The 24,680-nt window shown below is 38.6% G+C and overlaps 1 protein-coding gene across 3 annotated transcripts in view; it reads left to right on the forward strand.

The window, feature by feature from the left end:
* The first annotated feature begins 542 nt into the window (after window positions 1-542).
* The window catches only part of CCDC190 (coiled-coil domain containing 190), a 109,925-nt gene continuing 85,787 nt past the window's right edge, over window positions 543-24,680 (forward strand). For 2 of the 3 annotated variants that reach the window (XR_005236187.2, XM_073011837.1), the window contains exons 1-4: window positions 543-723; window positions 1,058-1,174; window positions 6,496-6,566; window positions 16,550-16,652. The gene's annotated coding sequence lies outside the window, so the exon portion shown is untranslated. Of the gene's footprint in view, window positions 724-1,057; window positions 1,175-6,495; window positions 6,567-13,321; window positions 13,555-16,549; window positions 16,653-24,680 lie in introns of those variants that run through there. The other variant, XM_073011838.1, reaches the window with a different exon arrangement.

Here is a 24,680-nt window from a genome sequence, read left to right on the forward strand (position 1 = left end):
TCTAGATTACTGCCTGTTATAGCTTAAACTGTGTTTCTCTCTCCCCCTTCCCTCTCTGCTTTCTCCAAAGGTGTTAAAATCCTAACCCTCAGGACATCAGAATGTGATCTTATTTGGAAACAGTGTCATTGCAGATGGAATCAAGTTGAGATGAGGTCACATGGGTGGGACCTTTTTTCAATATGACTGGTATCCTCAAAAGAGGGGAAAGTTTGGATACAGAGAGACACACAGAGAGGGGAAATGATGTGGATACACCTAGGAAGAGGACAGCCATTAGAAGGCAGAGGCAGAAATTGGAGTTATGCTGCCACAAGCCAAGGATTACCTGGAGCTACCAGAGGCTAAAAGATGCAAGGAAGGGTCTCACCTAAACGCCGCAGAGAGAGCACGGCCTGACTGATACCTTAATTTCAGACATTTCACCTCCAGAACCCTGAGATAATAAATTTATATTGTTTTAAGTCACCAAGTTTGTGTTATTTTATTACAGCAGCTCCAGGAAACTAATACACTGCAATAGCCTCCTAACTCCTCTCTGCTTCTACTCTTTCTCCCCAGCCCTTGAATGTGTTTTCAGTGGAGCAGCCCAAATAATCCTTTCACTGTAAATAATGCCCTGTCACTTCAAAACAACACAACATTCTCAAATGTCACTACTCAAAACTCTCCCATGGCTCTCCATCTCATTCAGAAGAACAGCAAAGTCCTCCTAATATACAGGTCTATGAGGCCCTGCATGTTCTCTCTCCTATGGCCTCTAATCACATTTTTCTCCTCTTCCTCATGTCCTCTGATCTAGCCTCTTTGATTTCTTTATGCCTGTCACATCTTCTCACATTTTAGCAGTCTGCCTGGAAAAATATTTCTCCAGGTATTCACAGCCTTCAAGCTTTTGCCTAAATTTCTCCTTCTGGAAGTGCCTTACCCTGACCATCCTACTTAATGCTGTAAATTGCCCTGCTCTTCTCTAAATCCTAATGTTAAATTTCTCAACCTTGATCTTTCTCTCTTTCTTTTATTTATTTATTAATTTTTAATTTTTTTTTTGAGACAGAGTCTCGCTGTCATCCAGGCTGGAGTTCAGTTGGTGCAGTCTCGACTCACTGAAGCTTCAACCTCCAAGGCTCAAGTGATCCTTCCATGTCAGCCTCCCAAGTAGCTGGGACTACAGGTGCGTGGCAGCATGCTCTGCTAATTTTTTTTTTTTTTAATTTTCTGTAGTGAAAGGGTCTCACCATATTGCCCAGGCTGGTCTTAAACTCTTGGGCTCAAATGATCCACTCACCTCGGCCTCCCAAAATGCTGGGAATACAGGTGTGAACCACCATGCCCACCCCATCTCTTCTTTAATTCCATATCACTTATTTATTAGAATACCTTATTATTTTCTTATCTATTACATATATATTTTTTGCCTATCTCTACCCACCAAAAGATAAGTTTCAGGAGGCAGGGGTTTTTGTTTGTTTTTATTTGTTCATTGCTTTATCTTAAGCGTCTAGGACAGTATATAGCACATAGTGGGAGCTACATAAATATTGGCTGAAGTGTTTAAATAACTTTTTTGCCTTATTATTTTGCTTAGAGACAGTGCTGCATTAAACATTGACAGAAACAGTGATGTGTATGTGTGCACCTGAGCATCCATGAGCACTGGTGTGGAGGAGAAGATGCAATTTGGAATTGAGTTTAATTCTCAATTCTGGCCATTTCTAGCTGGACAACCTAATATGAGTTACATCAAATACCTCGATTTCATAATTGTAGAATGCACAGAATAATTTCTACAACACACAGTTGTGAAGAACAAATTAGAGAATACATATAAAAGTGCTTTGGCAAACTGGAAAGCACTCTAATACTGTAATTAGTAACATTTTGTGTTTGTTGAGACTTGTTTTTTCTTTATGGTTCTACTTGTTGTCAACACTTTCTGATTAACCTGGAAATTTAGTTAGCGAGGGGAACATGATGTAAAAGAAACAGAATCTGGTTTGGCATTAGACCTACGTTTCGGCTTACAGACTTGAAGTTGTGGGCAGCAGCTTTTGAAGTCCCTTTCTATAGAGGAGTGCCATCAGGTGTCTGCTGATTGAAGCAAACTAGACAGTACAATATTGGCTTGACTTTCCACTATTTTACCTCTGAAGTCTATAACATAATTATTTTTATCCTTTATATCGCTTTTAAATCACTAGAAATAAACCTAAGCAAACCATTTTGACTTGTGCTTTTAACTTATCTCCAAATTCAGAGGTTCAGTCTAAAGAAATCTCAGAATGAAGTGAAAGATCCATTTAAAATCATGTTTTCTGAACAGTATCTTGCTCAATTATATTCTTGCCAGACGAAGAAGAAAGTTGTCCTGATAAGAAGGAGCAGTGTCAAATAGCTCTGGAGCAGTATACCAGAATAAATATTATCATACTAGTCTTTTTCCAACATGTTCTGAAAAGGTTAATGACTTTGCCTGCTTGATTTAGATACCTTTGATCTTCTTTGCAAATCCTGAGGTTACCATGCCTCTTTCGATTTGGAGTCTTGGCAGACTCTGCAAGTATGTGGCTCAAGGACATGAGTTGAGTGGAGGGAAGTGCAGGAGTACGGGAGAGCAGCCAGCATTGAGAGACCATCCAGATTTGGGGAGAGGGGTCTCTGAATTGGATGATCTCCTGCTCCAAAATTTAGTTCCTCCTTCTATAACATAGGAAAATAACATTCATCCCATTAAATAAGAATTAAATGATATAGTATACAGGACATATCCACTACAGGGCTTAGCATGTATTAGGAGCCCCCAGAGTCATAGCAATTATTGCAATTGAAACGAACTTGAAGTCACATTTCTAATCAGCATTAAGCAAAAAAGACACACTAATTAAAAGAGCTAAAGTACTTAGGAATTTTTTTTAATGGGGTGAGTCTTGTATTGAGCCTGAAGGTTACACAGGATTTTGGCAAGTAGAGAGAAGGAAAAATGGCCTGTTAGGCAGGACAATCATCATGATCAATGCTGTGAAGGTAGAAAGAAGCACAGGGTGTCATGTGCATCCATGTGCAGAGACTACCAAACAGGCTTTGTGTGAGCAATAAAGCTTTTTAATCACCTGGGAACAGGCGGGCTGAGTCCAAAAGGAAAATCAGCGAAGGGAGATAAGGGTGGGGCCGTTTTATAGGATTTTGGTAGGTAAAGGAAAATTACAGTCAAAGAAGGGTTGTTCACTGGCGGGCAGGAGTGGGGGTCACAAGGTGCTCAGTGGGGGAGCTTTTTGAGCGAGGATGAGCTAGGAAAAGGACTTTCACAAGGTAATGTCATCACTTAAGGTAAGAACCGGCCATTTTCAGTTATTTTGTGGTGGAATGTCATTGGTCAAGGTGGGGCAGGGCATTTTCACTTCTTTTGTGATTTTTCAGTTACTTCAGGCCATCTGGGCATATATGTGCAAGTCACAGGGGATGCGATGGCTTGGCTTGGGCTCAGAGGCCTGACACAGTGTACGTTGAGAAAAAAAAAAGTGAAAAATCAAATGAGTTTGGGGATTAAGTAGTACAATCATTAGAAGACAATATCAGATAGCATGTTGGATATTTATTGTTATTGTCCATCTAGTACCTATCTCCCACCCCTTAGACAGGTAAAGAACCTCCCTTGTTATAAAAGAAAAAATCCATTTCATGCTATTCAGACACCTCCCTCAAATCAAACAAGGATTATCAAAAACATAACTGGGCAACCAACTATCATAAGACACTTGAAGAACTAAAACAACTAAAGAGGCAAAACAAAGTTCCCCAAACTGAAGAACTAAATACTTGAGGAGGTAGATTAAAGTAATGCAGTCACTTGAATATAAATATCTTTGGAAATACATAACAAATCAACTTTAGAGAGACTACAGATTAATAGTTAAAAAGTGGGCCCGGCGCAGTGGCTCACGCCTGTAATCCTAGCACTTTGGGAGGTAGAGGCGGGCAGACCACGAGATCAGGGATCGAGACCATCCTGGCTAACATGGTGAAACACCGTCTTCACTAAAAATACAAAAATATTAGCCAGGCATGGTGGCAGGCACCTGTAGTTCCAGCTACTCAGGAGGCTGAGGCAGGAGAATGGCGTGAACCCAGGAGGTGGAGCTTTCAGTGAGCCAATCGTGTCACTGCACTCCAGCCTGGGTGACAGAGTGAGACGCTGTCAAAAAAAAAAAAAAAAAAGAAAAGAAAAATCTCAATAGACAGATAAACAGTGAATTAGGGTACTAGAACATCAAGTAAAGCTAATCTCTTAAAACACAACACAATAAAGAGATGGGGGGAAAAAAGACAAAAATGCAAACATGAACCAAACCAAGCAAATTAGAATTCTTACTGAGACTTTTCTAGTGGACCATGTAAGGAAAGAAATTCTCTGGGGTTTGGATATTCAGGAGGGTGAAATAGCTGCCCACTGTTGTTTGGCCCACCACGTAGAAGATGAAGTAAACAAGTAAAAGGAGGACTGAGCAATAGAGGCAACACTGTAATCATCCAACAGGTCCATTTTGCAAGCTACCTGGATAGAGTCATTTTATCCAGACAGCAGAAATGCAATAGAGAAAGAGTTTAATTCATGCAGAACCAGGTGAATGGGTGGCCAGAGTTTTATGACTCAAATCAGTCTCTATGAAAATTCAGAGGTTAGGTTTTTCACAAATAGTTTGGCAGGCCAGGGAATGGGTACTGCTGATTGGTTGGGGGTGCAATCATAGGGGTGTGGAAAATGGTCCTTAAGGATGCCTGAGTCCACTTCTGGGTGGGGCCACAGGACTAGTTGATGGGTCCAGGTAGAGGCATTGGTCATCAGAAATGCAAAAATCTGAAAAGGACACCTCAAAAGGCCAACAGTGATATTATCTGCAGGAGTAATTGGGGAAGTTGCAAATCTTGTGACCTCCAGAATAAAGACTGGTAGTCATTTATATCTACACCTTAGCAGAATTCAGGCTCTTCTCGTCCTCCTAACCTGGTGGTCTTTCATTAGCTTTTCAACGCTGGTTTAGTTTTATCATTTAAACTATAAACTAAATGTCTCCAAAAGTTAGCTTGGCCAAAGTCCAGGAATGATTAAGAGCAGTTTGGAGCTTAAAAGCATGAGAGGTGGGTGTTTGTTACATCAGATCTCTTTCACTGTCATAATTTTCTCACAGTTATCATTTTTGCAAAGGTAGTTTCAATGCTACAATTCCATTTCTCACAATAATGCAGTAGTAGAGACTGAGTTTATCCTCCACATACAACAATACAAAATGAAGCAGACTATACGAAATAATGATTCTTAAATGCTGAAACATAAGCAGGAAAGGTCCCTTATCTCTAAGAAAGAGGAAAACAACTGGAAGCATTTCCCAGGTGGCCATACAGAAAGGAAAAACTCAAAGTCTAGCACTCCTACTGACTTAAGGAGACAGAGATGGGAGTTCAAGGAGACCAAGTCAGCTAGATTTAATGAAAAAGAATATCAGAAATAAGGGAGATGCACAGAAAAAAAGCTTCAGAGATCTGTAGAAAAGTCTCCTTGGCACTTTGGTTGAGTACTTATCTCTGCGTGAGTCAGAGGAAACTTCCCAAGGTTAGGGAAACAGCAATGGAAAAAACAGTCCACTAGATAATTTCCATACGTCACACAGGGCCGGGATTGGTTTATGTTCCCAAAAGCTTGAGTGAAATGACTTCATAAGACAAGTGACATCCGGTAGTCTTTAGAAGGTTGTGGCTTTATTAATAGTGTTAGATTTTCCCTAGAATGATAACCAAAGTAAGGGACTGAGGGAAAGGTCTCAATCAATTGAGGTTTATTGAGCCAGCTTTAGGGCATGTCTGGGAAAAATATGAGATGCATCTGTGGTTTTTTTTTTTCTGAAGAGATTTGTCAGGAGGTTTAATATTTACATATTTCCTTAAAGGCTGAGGAGAGGCAAGTAGGAAGACGGGCAGGTAGGCAATAAAGTGAATAGTTACATTGTTGTGGGACTTTAGCTAGTGCCCAGTAAATCTACATTTTACATAAGATAAATGTTTTAAGATTTAAAAGAAAAAGGACTAAAGGAAGAATCAGTTATGTAGATATCTCCAGGTGGGTGGAGAAATTACTGATCTTGGCTTGTCTTTGTTCTACACCTGGGAAGATAAGCTTAAAATCGACATCATCAGTGTGTAATGGAACAGACTTTTGTTTTCAAAGCTAGGCTTAGTTTATAGACCTAAAGTTACAATGTCCTTGGCATGTCCTTTTTTATGCAGGGCCAGCAAAGAATTTACTTACGAATGATCTGTGGTGGTAGTCATTTGTAGATGCCTGAGGCCTTTTGTATTTCCATGGGGATCTGGTTGATGCATAATACTAGTAACAGTTATTGATTTGGAAGAGGGTGTTGCATAACTCAAGCCTCCAGACTTAATCTTTCATTTGGCACAAGGAGTTTGAGGAGCCTGAGATTTTTGAATTTTTCTTTGCAGGACCAAAGGCAACTCTGGAAATGCTCTAACAAAGGTTAGAAGTAACTTTGAAAACATTTTACCGACTCCAGGTAACGTAATCAAATGCCATTACACATTCCAACTCTATTTAAAAGAATACAACAAAATTCGGCACATAGTGACATAAAATTCACAACGTCCAGGCCAGCATCCAGTAAAAACTTGCCAGGCATATAAAGAAAAGGAAAATGTGACCCATAAGCAAAGAAAAAATAATCAATTAGAAGAAACTTATAAATGACAGAATGATGGAATTAACAATGAAAGACATTGAAACAGCTATTTTAAATATACTCTGCATGAAGGGGTGGCAAATTTTCTGCAGAAGTGACATTATTGGATAAAGGACAGGTATTATTAGATGTGAAAGTTAGGTGGCGTCTATCAGAACTGCCCAATTTTGCCACTGTAACTCAAAAGCAGCCATTGACCAGGCACGAATGTCCACACCAAAAACTGGAAACAACCCAGTCATCAATGCGTGAATGGATAAACAACTGTGGTATATCCATGCAGTGGAATACTCCTCAACGATAAAAGAAAGAAACCACTTAAATACATAACAAAAGTCATGAATCTCAAAGCATTATACTAAGTGAGAAAAAGCTAGTTTCAAAATGTTACATATTATATAATTGCCTTTATGCAGAATTTTTAAAAAGGCAAAACTCTAGTAACAGAAAGTATACCTGTGGCTTTCAGGGATTAGGGATGAGAGGAGAGGATTGACTACAAAGAGGCATGAGGGAACATTTTGGAATGATGGAAATGTTCTATATCATGACTGGTGATAATTACAAAATTGTTGAAATTTTTTGAAATTCCTTAAACTGCGTATTTAAAAGGTATATATTTATAAAGTAGATTTTAAAGGAATTAACTATAAAAATTGGGGAAATTAACCATTTGAGAATTGAAGTACAAAGTTGGGCTTTATAGTTGAATTAAAAAAACACAATGGACACAGTTGAAGAGTGAATCAATAAGCTAGAAGATAATATAATGAAACTCTCCCCCCAAAACTGAATAACACTCAAAGACTAGAAAGTATGGTAGAATTAGGAAATGTTCAGTATAGACCTAAAAATTCCACCTTATTTCAGAAGGTGACAACACAGAAAAGAGAGAACAGGAAATGATACTGTAATTCTGATCATGTATCTTATTACTTTGATTAGCTTCTTCCTTTAAATAACAAAAGGCTGCATAAGAAAACTTAAAAGACTCTAGGTTGACCCAGGCCTACAGAAAAAACAAAAGGAAAAAAAAAAACTTAAAAGACAAGACGTATACTCTTGGGAACATTTGCAAAGTATGTGACAATGGATCTGCATTTAGAATAAAGAGCAAACTAAAATACATGAGAAAAAGATACATAATTCTATTAAAAAAGAGAAAAGGAAATGAGCAATTTACTGAATAAGTAATATAAATGACAAATATATGAGAAGGTGCTGACTTTCAAAAGTGATGAGAAAAAGGCTAATTAAGATATAATTTTGCCACTGTATTTACAAATATTTAAAAAATCAAATCAAATGACATCAAAAGTCAAGAGTTGAGATTTTGAGAAAATGGCATAGCTAGAAATTGCTTATGCAATATTGTTTTATTCAAGCTACAACTTAGTAGTATTTATCAAAGATTAAGATGAAAATCTTATGATCCATCAAGTTTACTTCTCGGAACTTGGTCTAAAGAATTTTTTTATCTATAGACATACAAGTACAATGATGACTGCATATAATAGCAAAGAGCTGTAAACAACATAAATGTCTAACAGGGAACAATTCAACCCCATTCTACAGAATCCTATTCAGATAGAAAAAATAACTGGGGTAGATCATCATGTAGTGACATGAAAGATCTTCAAGATGTATTATTAAATATAAAAATCACATATATGGATATTATGCAAACATACATATATGGTCATATTTTTCAATTGTATTTTCAAATGGGTATGTAAATGTATATATTTGAACATTAATGTAGAGGGAGTCTGGAAGAATGTATGCCAGAATATTCTACTAGTAATGAGAAATAGAGGGGAGATGAAGGAGAGTTTCCCCATTTTGTTTCATTTGCTAAGAAGTAATTCTTCTACCTATGAGGTTCTGGATCAGCATGAACAGTGGCAAAGGAAATTATTAGCAGGGATTATAGTTGGAACTCCTAATCAGAACTATGATAGTTATGATAGTTCCGATAAATGATACGGATCTAATCAACTTAAGCCCAAGGCCTAAAAATGAATTTGTAAGGCTCCTTTATGTTCTTAAGCCCAAACCCCAGATGTCCAGTTAGTCACAAGGGATAGGATGTCAAAAAGAAAAGTGTCTGGGAATACTGATAGAATAAAAGAGGGAGATCTCTCAATGTCAGACTCTTCCTCCTTCTCCTATAGTCTGGACCCTATTACTTCAAAAGGCCACTTGGAAGGGGAAAACAGAGAGAGAAAGTCTGCAGGCGAAGAGCAGCTGGAACAACAAGAAGCAAAGAAAGCCATGGTATCTATTCCCGGGGGTAAATGCGACGCAGGAACAACCTGAAAATAAGATTAGTACTTCGTCTTTTAGGGAGAAGAATGAGAGAAATATGGAAGAACTTTCCCTTAGAAAAAGAGAGCAGCTAAGTGTTAGGCAGGAATCTAGACCCAACATGGCAGCGTTACCCGGCGTAGCAGGCCTTTTGTTAAAGACTCCCTTCACCCTTGTACACACCCGCAGACTTACATGCGTCAGAGTTCCAGCTGGGCAACCACACTCCCCCATGACCTGCAGCTCACCTGCATTCCACAAGTTCGTAAACAGCAGTTTTGGTTAACAGTTTCCAGAGACCCCTTCCTCATGACCCTTACTCAACTCCTGCCCAAGTAGTTTCAAGACCCCCCAGGCCCTGTTTGCACAACCCCACGAGTCCTAATAAAAGGCTATTCTCACTGCCATTTGCCTTGTGTCTTCGTTCCCGGTTTGGCTCCAGCCTCCGTTTACCTTTACACTAAGAACCTGTCCTCTCCTTCAATTCTGTGTTTGCTCATAGGTCTGGCTACTTTATTTGCACAGCCCTGTGCAAATTGAAAAGGCAGGATTTCTTGCTCAAAAACTATTAAGAATTCCAAGATAGCAGCAGCAGAGCATTTAACCAAGCCCAGAGTCCTGTTGAGTGCTAGGTCCTTTGAAACTACACAGCTTGCATACCTGTGAAGAAACCCTGTATTTTCTTTTAAAAACTGCATTTTACAGACAAGACTGATCAACAGGGATATGGCTGGAGGAAAGAAATGCAGACCATCATGGAAGTCTCTGCCCACAACTCTGCACCCAACACCTACTTCTGCTGCCGTGTATTTATATTTGTCAGAGTTTCAGCAACAACAAACAAAATCCTCAAAAAGGGGTTGTTTAAAAACTATTTATTAAGAGACTTTATACAAAAGTTTGGCAGAGTTAAGAGAAAGTGGGAAGCCACTGCCATCCTTAGGCCTGAAAGAGCAAAGGGAAGTTTGGTTACTAGAACTCAGGGACGCTTGTAACTATAAGAGAAGACCAAGGAAATTAGCACCCCCTTAAGTAAAAGAAAAAGCCCCTGTCAAGCAGACACCCTGGAGAGGGGAGCCAGGAGAAAAACATCTCTCTCTTTCTCCCTCATGGGCCTATGCTTCCCACTGGTGGGATTGAAAGTCAGTGGGCAGAGGAGGGAGCTGGTCAATGCTGCCCACAAAGATCTGCCTTCAGGGAGCAACCAGGTTAGAAAGGGGAGCTGGACAAATGGGAAGCACCGTTGATGGTGCTCCTAGAACCGACGAGACAAACAGGGAAAAGGTAGCCCTCGGAAGCTTCTGGAAAGAGCTAGAAAGGAACATCAAAATAACTTCCAGGCCACACTAGTCACAAATAAACAACATATTCATTTTCCTACCTTAAATTACACTGAGGTAGATTGTCCACCTCAGCTCACCACAGGGTTATACAAAGAGCACCAAATGGCACCAGAGACCAAATAATCAGCCAGTAATGTAAAGATGCCTCAGAATTAGACAGTACAAGCCCTTTCCCAGAAAAACAAGAAGACAGAACCTAGAATACTAAACATGCGATGAGAGGGAATAGTGACTTAGGAACATTCACCTGAGAAAATGTGAATTCAGTGGATTTCTTGGTGAGCACGACCTCTTTAAGAGTATTCAAGAAGAAAGGATGGCAGAGATTCTCAGTAGCTGATTTCAGAGAAGAACAGCCAATTAAGCAATTCCAGGGGCATGAGATCATTCTGCATCCCATAAACACGGTCAATGTTCCCCTATGTTGGTAACAGCCTGTGCTGAAAAATCTAAAGCAATTAGTTTTGTCCTCCCAGGCTTTTGAGCACCTACTTCAATCAGATGAAAAGGTTAAAACAAGAGCTAAATATGCCCTGTTGTCACCATGAGGGCAGCTTTGTGCTGGATGGAAGCATTCACTGGGGTCAATTCATTCAAGATTTGGGAGCCCAGGTAACAAAAGTGGTCAACTGGGACACTCAAAAACAGCAATTGCCCAAAGAACTGGGGACAGGAACATTTAAAATCAATATCACTCGAAAAATAAAATGCAGCTCATTGCGTTCCTATTATAATTTTACTTTGCCTCTGCTTTAGTCAGGAAATAGTCGGTAATGACAGCTGAAAAACATTTATTTACTCATTCTTTCCTTCATGGTATTTTGTTTTGTTGCACTTATTTTACTGCCTTTTCATCTCTGGTTATATGTGCGACATTTTTATAATAAAAATCAAGAGAAAATACTTCACTGTAATGTCACCCTCTAGCTGTGTGACCTCAGGGAAGCCAATTCATGGAAAAATAACCTTTAATAACTGAAATAAATTTCAACATCATCTTAAAACTCTCACTGCACAGATGAGACATAGAAGGAGGGGATATCAAAGTCCCCAAGTAAGCAAGAGTAACAGTTTTTCTAGACCTATCTACCACACTTCAGTGATTGCTCAGTTCAGTTCAGTCCAATTCAACTCAATGTTGTAATTTAATTAACATCAAAGGAGTGCCAGGCACATGGAGGGCATGCTGTTCATTGGTATCAGAAGTTTAATGATGAGTTTAACAGTCTCTATGATAACACAATAGAAAAGGTATAGATTTTGACATCAGAATCATTTCAAGTCCTACTCAGCACCTTACAAGCTACGAGATGTTTGGAAAGTTACTGGGTCATTCTTACTTTCCACATTTGTAAAATGGGAATCATACCACCTAAACTCACAGAGTTGTAAGAATTTAATAAACGAATGGATGTAAAATCCCAGCACAATGCTAAAATGGTTGTTTTTTCTAGTCTAAGAATAACTTAAAGGCCTCCAAGTTATTCTTTCTCCATATTCCCATAGCACTTTGCAATATCTCTATTATAACATTTCTAACACTGTTCTATAATTACATGTTTCTGTGTTCCAATACAAGGTACTACATGTTTCTGTAGTACCTTAAAGGGAGGAGCATGTATTATTTATTATTGGTAACCCAAAGTGATAAGATATGTGAAAGCACTTCGTTAACTATAAAGCACCTGTGATGGTGAGTTTCATGTGTAAATTTGACACATGAAAGACAAGCTATTTCATTAAACACTAATCTAGGCACTGCTGTGAAGCTATTTCGTAGAAGTAAGTTGACTTTGAGTTAGGATGATTATCCTCCATAATCTGGGTGAGCTTCATCCAATCAGTTGAAAGGTCTTATGTGGAAAACTGAAGTTTACCAAAAGTAGAAGAAATTCTCCCTGTGACCTACAGTGTTGATCTACAGCCAGTGGGCCGCCCCACAGAATTAAAACTTTCCAGCTCCATGACCACATAAGCCAATTCCTTGAAATGAATCTCTTTTGACATAGATATAGATAATATAGATAGATATGGATGTAGACATAGATACAGATACAGATGGATACCCTACTGCTTCTATCTGCTTCTATTTCCCTGGTCGAAGCCCAACTGATACAGATTTACCCTAATATAGTTTCACACAAATACTTGTTGTTACCTATTGTCTTAGCCATTAGGGCTGCTATAACAAAATACCATAGACTGGATAGCTTATAGACAACAGAAATTTATTTCTTACAGTTCTGAAGGCTAAGTCCAAGATTAAAGTGCTGGCATATTTGGTGTCTTGGTTAGGGCCCACTTCCTTAGACAGCAGTCTTCTCACTGTGCCCTCCCTTGGTGGAAGAGGTGAGGTGTCTCTCTGGGTCATCTTTTATAAGTGGTCTAATCCCATTCATGAGCAGTTCACTTTCATGACATAATCACCCCTAAAAGCCCCACTTCCTCAAACAATCACTTTGTGTGGGGCAGGGGTGGTTAGGATTTCAACATGTTTTTAGGAAGGCATGCATATGTGTATATGAACATACACATTCAGACCATAGTGGCTACAATCCTTCTAACTTTAAAATTCCATGGCCTTATCTTGAGTCATTACTCATGACTCATTATCATTACTGCTCCATAACTCTTGTTAAGACATTCATTTCATGTTTTTACCCTCGATTCTGGCATGAACTGTTGCAGAATTGTTTAAACTTTCAAAGTCTTGTTTCTTTATATCTCAAATGAAATATAAATGAAATAATGTAATCATGGAATAATGTAATCATTCTTTATAGCAGGGTAAAAATGAACTAGTACAATAATAATGAAAAATAATAAAATAATGCCTGGAACATAATGAGTATTCAATAAATGTTAGCTGATTTTTTATTATTTTTTTCATTATTATTGTATTAGTCCATTTTTACACTGCTATAAAGAACTGCCTGAGTCTGGGTAATTTATAAAGGAAAAAGGTTTAATTGACTCACAGTTTTGCAGGGCTGAGGAGGCCTCAGGAAACTTACAATCACAGCAAAAGGGGAAGCAAACACGTATTTCTTCACATGGCAGCAAGAAGGAGAAGTGCTGAGGAAAGGGAGAAAAGCCCCCTACAAAACCGTCAGATCTCGTGAGAACGCATTCATTATCACAAGAACAGCATGAAGGTATCTGCCCCTATGATTAAATTACCCTCCCACCGGGTCCCTCCCACCACACATGGGGATTATGAGAACTATAACTCAAGATGAGATTTGGGTGGGGACACAGCCAAACCATATCAATTACTATTGTTGTTGTTAGTCTGAGACCCTGGAGGGAGTCCATAGTGTTACCTTTCTGACTCACATTTTAGGTCGCAGACCTCATCTCCTGAAAAGGATGCTAGGAAAGGAGGCTTGGGAAGTGAGTTTTGACATTATCTCCAATAGCTATCTCTGTGAACCTTGGGTAGTCACTTCATGTCACCCAGCTCAGTGACTCAATAGGTCAGTTACTAGCCCCATCTTTTTCATTATTCTGAAGTTCAAATACGTCAGTGTGAGAATACACCACAGATGCACATACACATATGAAAACAGTAGATACTAAAGACATACTTGTTGAAGGAATGAATAGTCTATGGAATGACTGTTGATGGATAAAAAAAGCTTTTAAAAGTAAAATGATACATCAATTCATCATACAAAATAATGCATTCATTCTGACCAAGTTACCCTCTAAAGCAAAGCATGAAGTCTGAAGTTAAGAGTTCATAGGCAGATGCAAAAGCAGATAGATAAAGCACACAATAATAAAATGTCATGTTTATTTATATCACTGATGTTTTTGGTAAACACCCAAGGGGGAAATCAGAAATAACATGATTGAAAATAAGAGACTGAAGAGAAAATGATGCATTTTACCACAAGAAAAAAAAAAAGAAAAAACACCAAAAAACATTCTCGGTGATAGGTTTTGCATACAGACAATAGCCTGTACTAGAGGTGGGAGAATGACACAAAAAATATAATAATATATAGAGAAAATGAAAATCCACTATAGTTGGCCAGGCATGGTGGCTCACTCTTGTAAATAGTTGCACTTTGGGAGGCCAAAGCGAGTGGACCACCTGAGGTCAGGAGATCGAGACCAGCCTGACCAACATTGTGAAACACCGTCTCTACTAAAAATACAAAAATTAGCTGGGTGTGGTGGTGGGTGCCTGTAATTCCAGCTACTAGAGAGGTTGAGGCAGGAGAATCGCTTGAACTCGGGAGGTGGAGGTTGCAGTGAGCCAAGATCATGCCACTGCACTCCAGCCTATGCAACAAGAGCAAAATTCCATTTCAAAAAAAAAAAAAAAAATTCTACTATAGTCATATTCAGTCTCTGCTATTTTAAATAAAATGTACATGTGCACACATACATACACATGCACACATGCACACTATGCCACCCAAACTAAAACAGCAATCAGTAGAGCTGTAGATTAGGCAGCTCCAAGTTCTGTAGTGAGTGTCACAGGCCAGATGCAAAGAAAGCGGGATTAGAAACAAGGTAAGCCCAGAGAGCAAGGCTGGTGAAGAAACTCTGGGGCAGGCAGTTCAGTCAGTGGATATCCTGAGTGAATGAGGCAAGTGCAAACAGATAAAGGCAAACAGCATCTGGAAAGTATAGCAAGAGATGCATGTAACGTGGAGGGGGATATAGGAGGCATTAGAGAAGGAGGTATGGGAGTGGGAAGATGAGGTAGGGGGTTGAGGGTGGGAGGGTGGAAGGGGAGGATGGTGAGAAGTCAGTATATGTTTAGATAGCTATCTCCTAGGATTCCTTGGACAGGACCCCAGCTTCTTTCCTGGGTTGAGAGCACAGATTTTCTGTTTTGTTTTGAAACAAAACAGAAAATGCTCCTTGTTTTGAACGCTCCTTCACTGGAGGCTGGAATGCAGTGGCAGGATCTCGGCTCACTGCAACTTCAGCCTCCTGGGTTCAAGCAATTCTCATGCCTCAGCCTCCTGAGTAGCTGGGATTATGGGCATGCATCACCACACCTGGCTAATTTCTGTATTTTTAATAGAGAGAGGGTTTCACCCTGTGGGGCAGGCTGGTCTCGAACCCCTGACCTCTGGTGATCCACCAGCCTCGGCCACCCAAAGTGTTGGGATTACAGGTGTGAGCCACACTGCCCGGCCAAGAAAGCAGACTTTTCTTTAGCTCCCTGCTCCTATTCCTGTTTCTTCCAAATATTCATTCTCAGCCATTTACTACCCTCGCTTTACTCTCTCTGAAAATCTTACCTCCTTCCATAGCTTCAACTAACTCCTATTGTCTATTGCTCACAAATCTCCAGTTTTAGTCCAGATCTACATCTGAGTAACAGATCCACCTATCTGCCTACTAAACATTTCCATTGATATGCCCTACAGCTTTGTTAACCACACCATTCTCAGTGCTGAATAAGTCCTGCTTCTTCTCTTACTTCTTGCCTTTTCTGTCTCCATTTGGGCAATACCATCCACCCAGATACTGAAGTAAGAGTCATTTCTATTTGTTTCATTTCCTTTACTACTCTGGTTCTTCCACATGGCCACTTCAGCCACTGGGACATTTCTATTGCATGTATTGACCTACAATTAGTTATTTGTATGTTTCTCTCCATCCCTCACAATGAGATTTTCAAAAATAAAGAGTTAATATAGCAAGAACTGAATGGATTAAGGTGGAGCAGTTAGGGTTGCAGGATACCATTTCTGCCATCATTTCTTTCATCTAGTTGACAACAGATAGTAAAGTTGTGAAACCTGCCTGTTTGAGCTCAGTCATCCACCAGAATCAGACACCTGTGTGCTACTAGACCAGCAGCAGTACCTGTTGAGTTTGAGTGCCCCAGGCAGTTTGGCCTGTGGGAGACCCCGGTATTTTGCTAATCCAGAGATACTTGAGTTAAAAAGGACACAGTTATACTGTTTATTTGTGCAATGGTATTTTCCTTTAAAATATATTTAAGTAATCATTCTGAATGGCAGTTGATTTGTATTCCTATTGAGATGCAAATTTGCTATTTGAGCCAAGAAACATAATCTCACTTTCTTTTGCCTCAACATCACCATCTAATAAAAAGAATAAGCTATGCACACATAATCTGCTATTTCCTGTCACTTGGTTTACTCTCTTCTACAGGTGCAGGACCCAGATCAGCAACAACTTTGAAATAAACTACAGCTCTCCTGTGAGCTAAAGGCAGAAATGTGGAAATGTTGAGAAAATTCTTGTCTGCATCACAGTATGTACATCCTAGGAGGGCTTTCTTTTAAAGGAAAGGAACATATATTGCAAATAGGAGAGATTTGACTGGGTCTAAGATAAACCTCTCAACTTTGAGAACCAGGGTTTCTCAGAGATTGAGAGGGGCTCACCCGAGCCATCTTCAGTTTTTGAGACTCACAGTATGTTAAAAATTAAATATAACAAAACAGGGTTATAAACATTGTGATACACTTATATTCAACATTTCAAAATTTTTAACATAAAACATGTGATATCTATATGCAGAGCTGCATTTGATAATATGCTTGGAGGACATAAGGCCTGACCAAATAGCCCTTCTTTCTCTTCTTCCTCAGCTCACTCCAAGAGGCTCTGCCAAAGATTATTGCATCTTTTTAAAGAGCAAGAGTCTGATCTTTTTCTTCTTTATTTATTTCCCTATTAAAACCAATTCATGGTTTTTTTAAAAAAAGAAACTAAATCATATGGCATTTATTTGTTGTGTAAATCTTTTTGTTAATAACGATTAAAACGATCATCTGGTAGATACTGAAACCTAGTTACCTCCAGAAAGTTTTAAAAGCATTTTTTAGTGAGCCAGTATTCTTTCTGTGTTTCACATCCTTGAGTGCAAGAATGCATTCAAAACTTCCTCTCCTGGCTTAACAAAAATCTAACGCTCCCAATGAGAACAATAAGAAAAGCCACACATAATATTTTAAAAATTCAAAACAAAAAAAATCACCTTTTTAAAAGCATCAGAGAACCATCACATTAGCTACAACCACTGAGGACAATATCCTGGAGAGAAGGAAAGCTCACTGAGATAAGCTCAACTTTCTGCCTGCCACTTTTTCCCTTGGAATATTTGCCACATTTTGACTCAAGTTTGAAAGCTGAGGAGCTAGCCAAAAGACAGCTGGTTAAGAGGCAGAGAGGCAGCAGAGCTTTCAGCAACTGTATGAGATTGAGAAGACAGAAATGTGAGCTCTTGGTTGGCAAGCCATCCAGACTTGAGGGCCCCAAATCTCCAAGAGAAAGGAGATGCAGAAAACTTCCATCGCTGATCACCAGTTCTTTCCTGGGGAATTTGGTGGTTCTTAAGCTACCTAGAACAGAAGGTCAAGAAGTCAAACAGAAAGTAACTAAAAACCATGGCAGTGTTTGGGGGAGCCTCATGATACTCTGGAAATGAAAATCGAAGTTCAGGGCCTACTCCTGACTGGAGACGCTGCTGACTAGCAAATAGCATAGGTTCACACTTAGAGTCCCTGGAATGCTACATGCAAGGAGTGGGAGTGAACTAGACTTGACTATACATGAAAACATTGAAATTCAGGATTTCTACTTCCACCTTGGATGTAAAAATTTCACATAATGCTGCTTTCACCCTAACAGTGAGAAAAAGCCGAAGAAACTATGAAATCATAACTTTTCCAAGCCCACTAAGGAGCTAAGATAACAGAGCAATCAAGTTGCCTAATTGCAAGGAACAATAGACTCCTCCTAAGGTAATGGGATGTATGGACTGAGTCACCTGTGGCAGAGCATGAAAGAACCAGGTGGCTGAATTGTTGGAGGTCGAGTGTGAACAGCATGTCAGTTTGATGGCCTCAGACACTGAGAGTTTATACTCACTCACAGGCTCTTCTTTATGGGCCTCTACTGGTTCTCATGAGAGAGATCCCTAGTCTCTAAGTGGAACAAGTCTGTAGAAGTCAATTGGCTGTTACTTCACAGCCACCCCATGCCGAATCCTTCTTTCACAGGAAGAATAATACTTAAGCTACTGAGGGAGAGAGAGCAAACAGCCAATATGCACATGAAAAGGTGGTCCATAGTATTACCCATTAAGAAAATGCAAACTAAAACTACAATGAAAAATTACTACATACTCACCGGAATAGCCAATATCGAAAAGGTTGACCATAGCAGGTGTTAACAAAGGTGCTAGGCCAACGAAAACTCTTATAGGTTATAGACATATTCCACTCTATTACATACTGTTAAGTGATGTAATTCTTTGAAAAACTAATAGAATTGCATATATGCCTTTTACTCTGACCCAAAGAAGCATTCTACTTCTAGATACTCAATAAAATGAATACATGTATCCATCAAGAGCTATATATAGAAATGTTCAAAGCTGACCAATTCATAATGCCCAAAAACTAGAATGTATTCAAATACCCATCAACAGTAAAACAGTATATTCCATAACACATTCCCACAATAGAATGCTACAGAGCAATGAAAATAAACAAATCACTACTACTTGGTATCACATGAGTGAATATAATAAGCATGATGTTGATTAAAGAAGTTAGTCATGAAGGAGCACGTATTATATTATTCCATTTACATGAAGTTCAAAAACAAGCAAAACCAATCAAGAGTTATAGACATCATGTTAATTTTGGGATGGACATAGCAACATGGAATAAATAGGAGGATGGCCTCTGGGATGCTAGTAATGTTCAATTTCCTGATCTGAGAGGTATTTACAATGGAATTTACTTTGTGAAAATATATTGAGCTATAACTTGATAATTTGTTCACTCCTCTGTTATGTATCTTACTTCAATACAAATTGACATTAAAAGTGTTTTCAAGTAGAAGATAACATTTGCAGTACTGAAATATAGATGTACATTATTCTTTAGCTTTAACAAATTTAAATTAAGCTTACAATTTAGCAAACCCTAGTCTAACTACTTTATAAATAATAATGCATTTAGCCTTCATAGCAACCTTATAATTACCCCCATTTTACAGATGAAAAGACTGAGGCTTAGAGAGGTTAAGTAAGTTTTCTAAGTATAGCTAACTAGTGTCAAACCATGAATTTGAAGCCTGGCAATTTGTGTTTTACCAGTGCCTAACATTTTAAGGAGTTGTATCCTCTTATCCCCTTCCTGCTCTAAATAAACTTGCTAATTTATACTTTTTTTTTTAAAAACAGGGTCTCACTCTGTCACCCAGACTGGAGTGTAGTGGCACAATTTCGGTTCACTGCAACCTTCAGCACCCAGGCTCAAGCAATTCTCCTGCCTCAGCCTCCCAAGTAGCTGGGATTACAGGCACCCGCCACCACACCCGGCTAATTTTTGTGATTTTAGTAGAGACGGGGTTTCACTATGTTGGCCAGGCTGGTCTCAAACTCCTGGCCTCAGATGATCTACCTGTCTCAGCCTCCCAAAGTGCTGGGATTATAAACATGAGCCATTGCACCTGGCCATTCTTTAAAGTTCTCTTAAGTATGCATGTATTTAGATTATAAGATCATCAACATTAATAAAACGTTCGATTTGTTTTTTATTCTCCTTAATATTTTCAATGTTCTGAAATAATAAGCAATGGGTTCATGAGCAATGAATGAGTGACATTTATAATTTCAGACAATTCCATCCATCTAAAGGCAGGGAGGTAGAAGTTGATTTCTCAACTCTCTTCTAGTTCTATGATTTTACAAATTATGCCTCAGAGTTACTCCCAGGGCAAATGAGATTGGTCTAGTCTGAAGTCATTCACTCACTCATTCATGCATTCATTTGCCAAATAGTATTTGAATACCTGCTACATTCCAGGCACTGTTTTAGGTGTGGCGGAATTTTATATAGGATGACCAGGGAAGGCCGCTGTAAGGAAGCACCTGTTGAATGGAGGACTGAATAGAGTGAGAGATTAAAGCACAGAGATATAGATGATAGATAGATAGATAGATAGATAGATAGATAGATAGATAGATAGATAGATAATCTGGGTGAAGAGTGGTCCTGTCAGAGAGGCCAGAAAGTGCAAAGATTCTGAAGTAGGAGGCATTTGGAAATTTGAGGAAACAACAAATAGTCCTGCATGCCTGGAGTGCAGCGAGCTAGGATGAGAGAGGAAGAATGAAGTGGGAGGATTCACCAAAGGTCAAATCCTGTAGGGCAATGTAAACTCTCTTAAACTTAGAATTTTGTTTCCAGTGTGACATGAAGCCACTGCAGGCTATTGAGCAGAAATGAGGCATAATCAGATTTTCATTTCCAAAATATCACTCTGGCAACCATACAGAAAATATATCACAGGAGAGAGGCGAGGGGGTAATAATGCTGGCTCACATGATAAATATTGTCAGGCAGCATGCGTTTGTGAATGTGTGAATAGCTGAGGTTTAGTTCAACCACCCTAAATACTGTATTTATTGGTCTAGTCTCACTCTGTGATCTGGAATTCAATTCTGTTTTAAGTGAGTGAATAGGTGCTCTCGTTATAAAACAATGAAATAATGTTGAGACTTTTCTTCAAATTGCCACTAAGACAGCCTTATTGTAGTAGCTTGCTGGGGCTGTGGTAACAAATACCCACAAACTGGATGGCTTAAACCACAGTAATTCATTGACTCGCAGTTGTGGAGGCTAAAAGTGAAAAATCAAGGTCTTGGCAAGGTGGTTTTCTTCTGAGGGCTGTGAGGGAAGAATCTGTGCCAGGCCCTCTCTTTGGCTTGTAGGTGAATGCCTTGTTCCTGTGTCTTCACATCCTCTTCCCTATATGCTTGTCTCTTCACATGATATTTGTTTTGTGAAGACACCGGTCAAATTGGATTAGGGCCACCCTAATGGCCTCATCTTAACTTCACTAATTACATATGTAATGACCTATTTCTAAATAAGGTCACATTTTGAGTTAATGGGGGTTAGAACTTCAACTTCGACAATCAGGGTGAGGGGCAAAATTCAACCCATAACATTTACAATAGGCAAAGAGTAGAGACTTAGGAAAATAAAGACTTCAAAAATAGCTGTGGCATACATAGGAGCCTCGTGTTATTACTGCCTTTTGTGGATCGTGGTGGTGAAATCTACCTTTAACATAATTATAGCAATATCCATGACTTGAACACCTACTGTCAGCCAGATCCTGTATAGTCTTTCACATGTGTTATCTCATTTAGTCTATACACACTCTCTATAGACAGATCTTATTATCTATATTCTACAGATGAAGAAACTAAAATTCGGAGAATATCAGTAACTTGACCAAAGTAAATTCTTACTTTGTAAATTACAAAGTAAATTCCATTTACTTACAAATTACTTACAAAGTAAACTCTTTACTTACAAAGTAAATTCCATCATAGATTCTTAGCCACACTATTGTTTTAATTCTTCATTAATTCAGATTATATGGTATTGGGTTGGTGCAAAATAATTGCAGTTTTTGTTATTGAAAGTAATGGCAGAAACTTCAATTACTTTTGCACCAACCTAAATAGAATCAGAGAACAGCTTATCTCAAACAATATTAAGCAAAATAAAACCCCAAAGTTGTGTATGTGCTATAATGATATCTATACAAAAAGCATCTGTATGTCTAAGTATACACTGAATGATGTCAAAGAGGAAGATATATTTTGGGAGTTTGAGTAGTGGGATTATAGTATAATTTTTTTCTTAATGTCATAAATGTATAAATGTTAACATGAACATTTAAAACCAAAAGTATAATTAGAAATTTCTAATATCTTAATCTACTTTTCATACTACTTAGAACGATGATTCAAATGCCAGCATGCATCTCCTGGATGAAATCATTGTAGGCCTTCAAGGATAAATAAAACTACACTTAATCTCAGCATCAAAACAATTCATAATGTTATGTTTTTCCCTTCACCCTGACTTCAAGGGCTACACAGGAACATCTGAAGGGCTTCAAGGGCTTCCTGCTCTATGAACTCTAAATATTAGAGATCAAGCATCATGAATGAAGTAAGCATAAATCCACATCTAATTAGATGTGTCAGAGAGGACAGCCAGCCATCTGGCTTAGATTATACTCCTGCAAATTCAGCTAAGATGGCACATCAACTCAGAGGGTTGCACAGAAAGCTTGTTTTATCTTTCTTTATCTACCTCCACTGCTTCCCCTCATCTGTCCCTTACTGAGACGGAGCTTGCAGAGAACTCCACGAGCACTATCTGGAGATCTTTTTGCCATTCACTGAATATACATGGAAATTCCCTAAATATTAATATTTATGACAATTCCCTATATATGTGTCCGGTGTGTGACTATGAAAGAATCATAGAAATTAATTACTTTCTTTGAGTTGCTACCCATTAAATCAAATTTGCATACTGCAGGGACAGCTTCTGGAAGTGGGTCTCTGGCAGGAAGCCTAGTGGAGCCCTCTGGGTCTGATTCATCTCCCTTAAGGGCAGATACCTGTTTTAGTTGATAATAATGCCTCTAAAAATTGGGTCACCAAACAACTCTTGCAGTTCTTCTGGCCACATCTTGGGGAGAGAGGATCTAGTAAGTGCTAGTTTCTCTTTTTCTCACCAACCTATATTAATCCAATCAAGAAATATGTGTCTGTAGCTGCAGGAGTCTCTAATCAACATTTTTTTTTTAATTCTGAACTGCCTCTGGATATCTCTATTTCAGAGTATCTCTGAAATAAATTTATCAGAAGGGGAAGGGTGTTCTGAAGTGATGTCTTTGCAGCATCATAGTTGTCCAATTAGCAAGGACTGGAGACCTAACAAAAGAAATCATAGATCTAATAAGTAAGGAATAGGAAGAAACTTGGAGGATCAGTCTACTGTGTTTCCATCAAGAGAAAGGAAAAACACTGCCACAGTCTTTCATTGCAAGTTCCTTGAGAATGCACGCTGACACATTCTAGTCCAGAGTGTAACAAAACATCTAGATCAATAAATCCATAAATTTTTGTAGATTGAAAAATTAAAGATTCCACACTCCTCACCAGCCCAAGAGCAGAATACTGGGTCTAAAGGACTTCATTATATTTTATATTATTCCATTATTATAATAAATATTCATTCAATTGGCATTCCTTGATTATTCAGTTTTCAGATTTTGCCTCTACTATTTTCTAGTCTCATTAAGTATTCGTATATTCATTTTTTCTGTAAACTTTATGCTGTTTCTCAAGTATTGGGCATCCAGACTAGTGTATAAGAATAATCTGATACTTTTCTAAGAGATAGAAAATCGCTTTAGTTCATTGATTGCTTTTTCATAACTTTTCTGTATGATTTTCTGCATCACAATTTTTCTTTCCGTATCCTAGAGGGCAGGGATCATGTAAGTGTACATTTTAAAAAATTTAACCTAGAGTTTTGTTTCAGGTTTCCAGACCTAACAGATAATCAAATATTTTCTGTGTGTAAAGGTTATTTTTCTCTTAAGAAACAATAATAATTTGTAATACTTTTATATATTTTACGTTTTACATTCAAACAATAAATCTCATGATCTTACAATTATTAACTATAATTAAAGCTATCATTGATTGAGCATTTAAAATATGCCATGCATTTTTCTAAACACTATAATGCATATTCATGGACTTAACCTTTCTGAGTGGCTAAATAACTAACTCAAGGTGCTACAGCTGTTACCAGCCAAGTTGGGATTTGAACACTGTTGCTTTAAGTGTAAAGCTCTGTCCTTAACCACTATGCTATACTAACCTTCAGGTGTTTTGGGAGCCCTTATGGTATATTTGGTTACAAACTTAATCTCTGCCTGGTGCAGCTGTCCTGTGCATGACATTTATGTGAGTTATGACCTTCTGACTATGTTTGCCAGCAGAGAAGACACAGGATTGGAAGAATCTATTCCCATGACCACAGAGCTCTAGTTGCAAATTGTTATGCTTGGGCGTCTCATATGGATTTCATTGACTTTGGGATTAAGAGATGCTATGTTGGGGAGGACATGAAACTCCTGGATTATCATGGTGCTTCTCTCTAATTCTGAAAACATTTTAATTTTATTTTGCAAACCCACAGTTTTAGGAAAACATTTTAATTTTAAAACACAGATGTCTTTTGTGGGAATGGAAACTTCACACAAATTCTTAAGATGAAACATGAAACTTCAAAGAAATGTCTTGTTCTTAACCTACTCTTTTCCAACCCCTCACCCCACCCCCGGCTCCCACAGAGTTTCCATTTAGTTCCCCTGCAGTTAGGAGAGTGGAAAAGTTTGACACACTCTTTGATGTATTTTAAAGTCTCTGCCGTTACAC

This window comes from Chlorocebus sabaeus, chromosome 25 (genome assembly GCF_047675955.1).
Source record: "Chlorocebus sabaeus isolate Y175 chromosome 25, mChlSab1.0.hap1, whole genome shotgun sequence".
Lineage (NCBI taxonomy): Eukaryota > Metazoa > Chordata > Mammalia > Primates > Cercopithecidae > Chlorocebus > Chlorocebus sabaeus.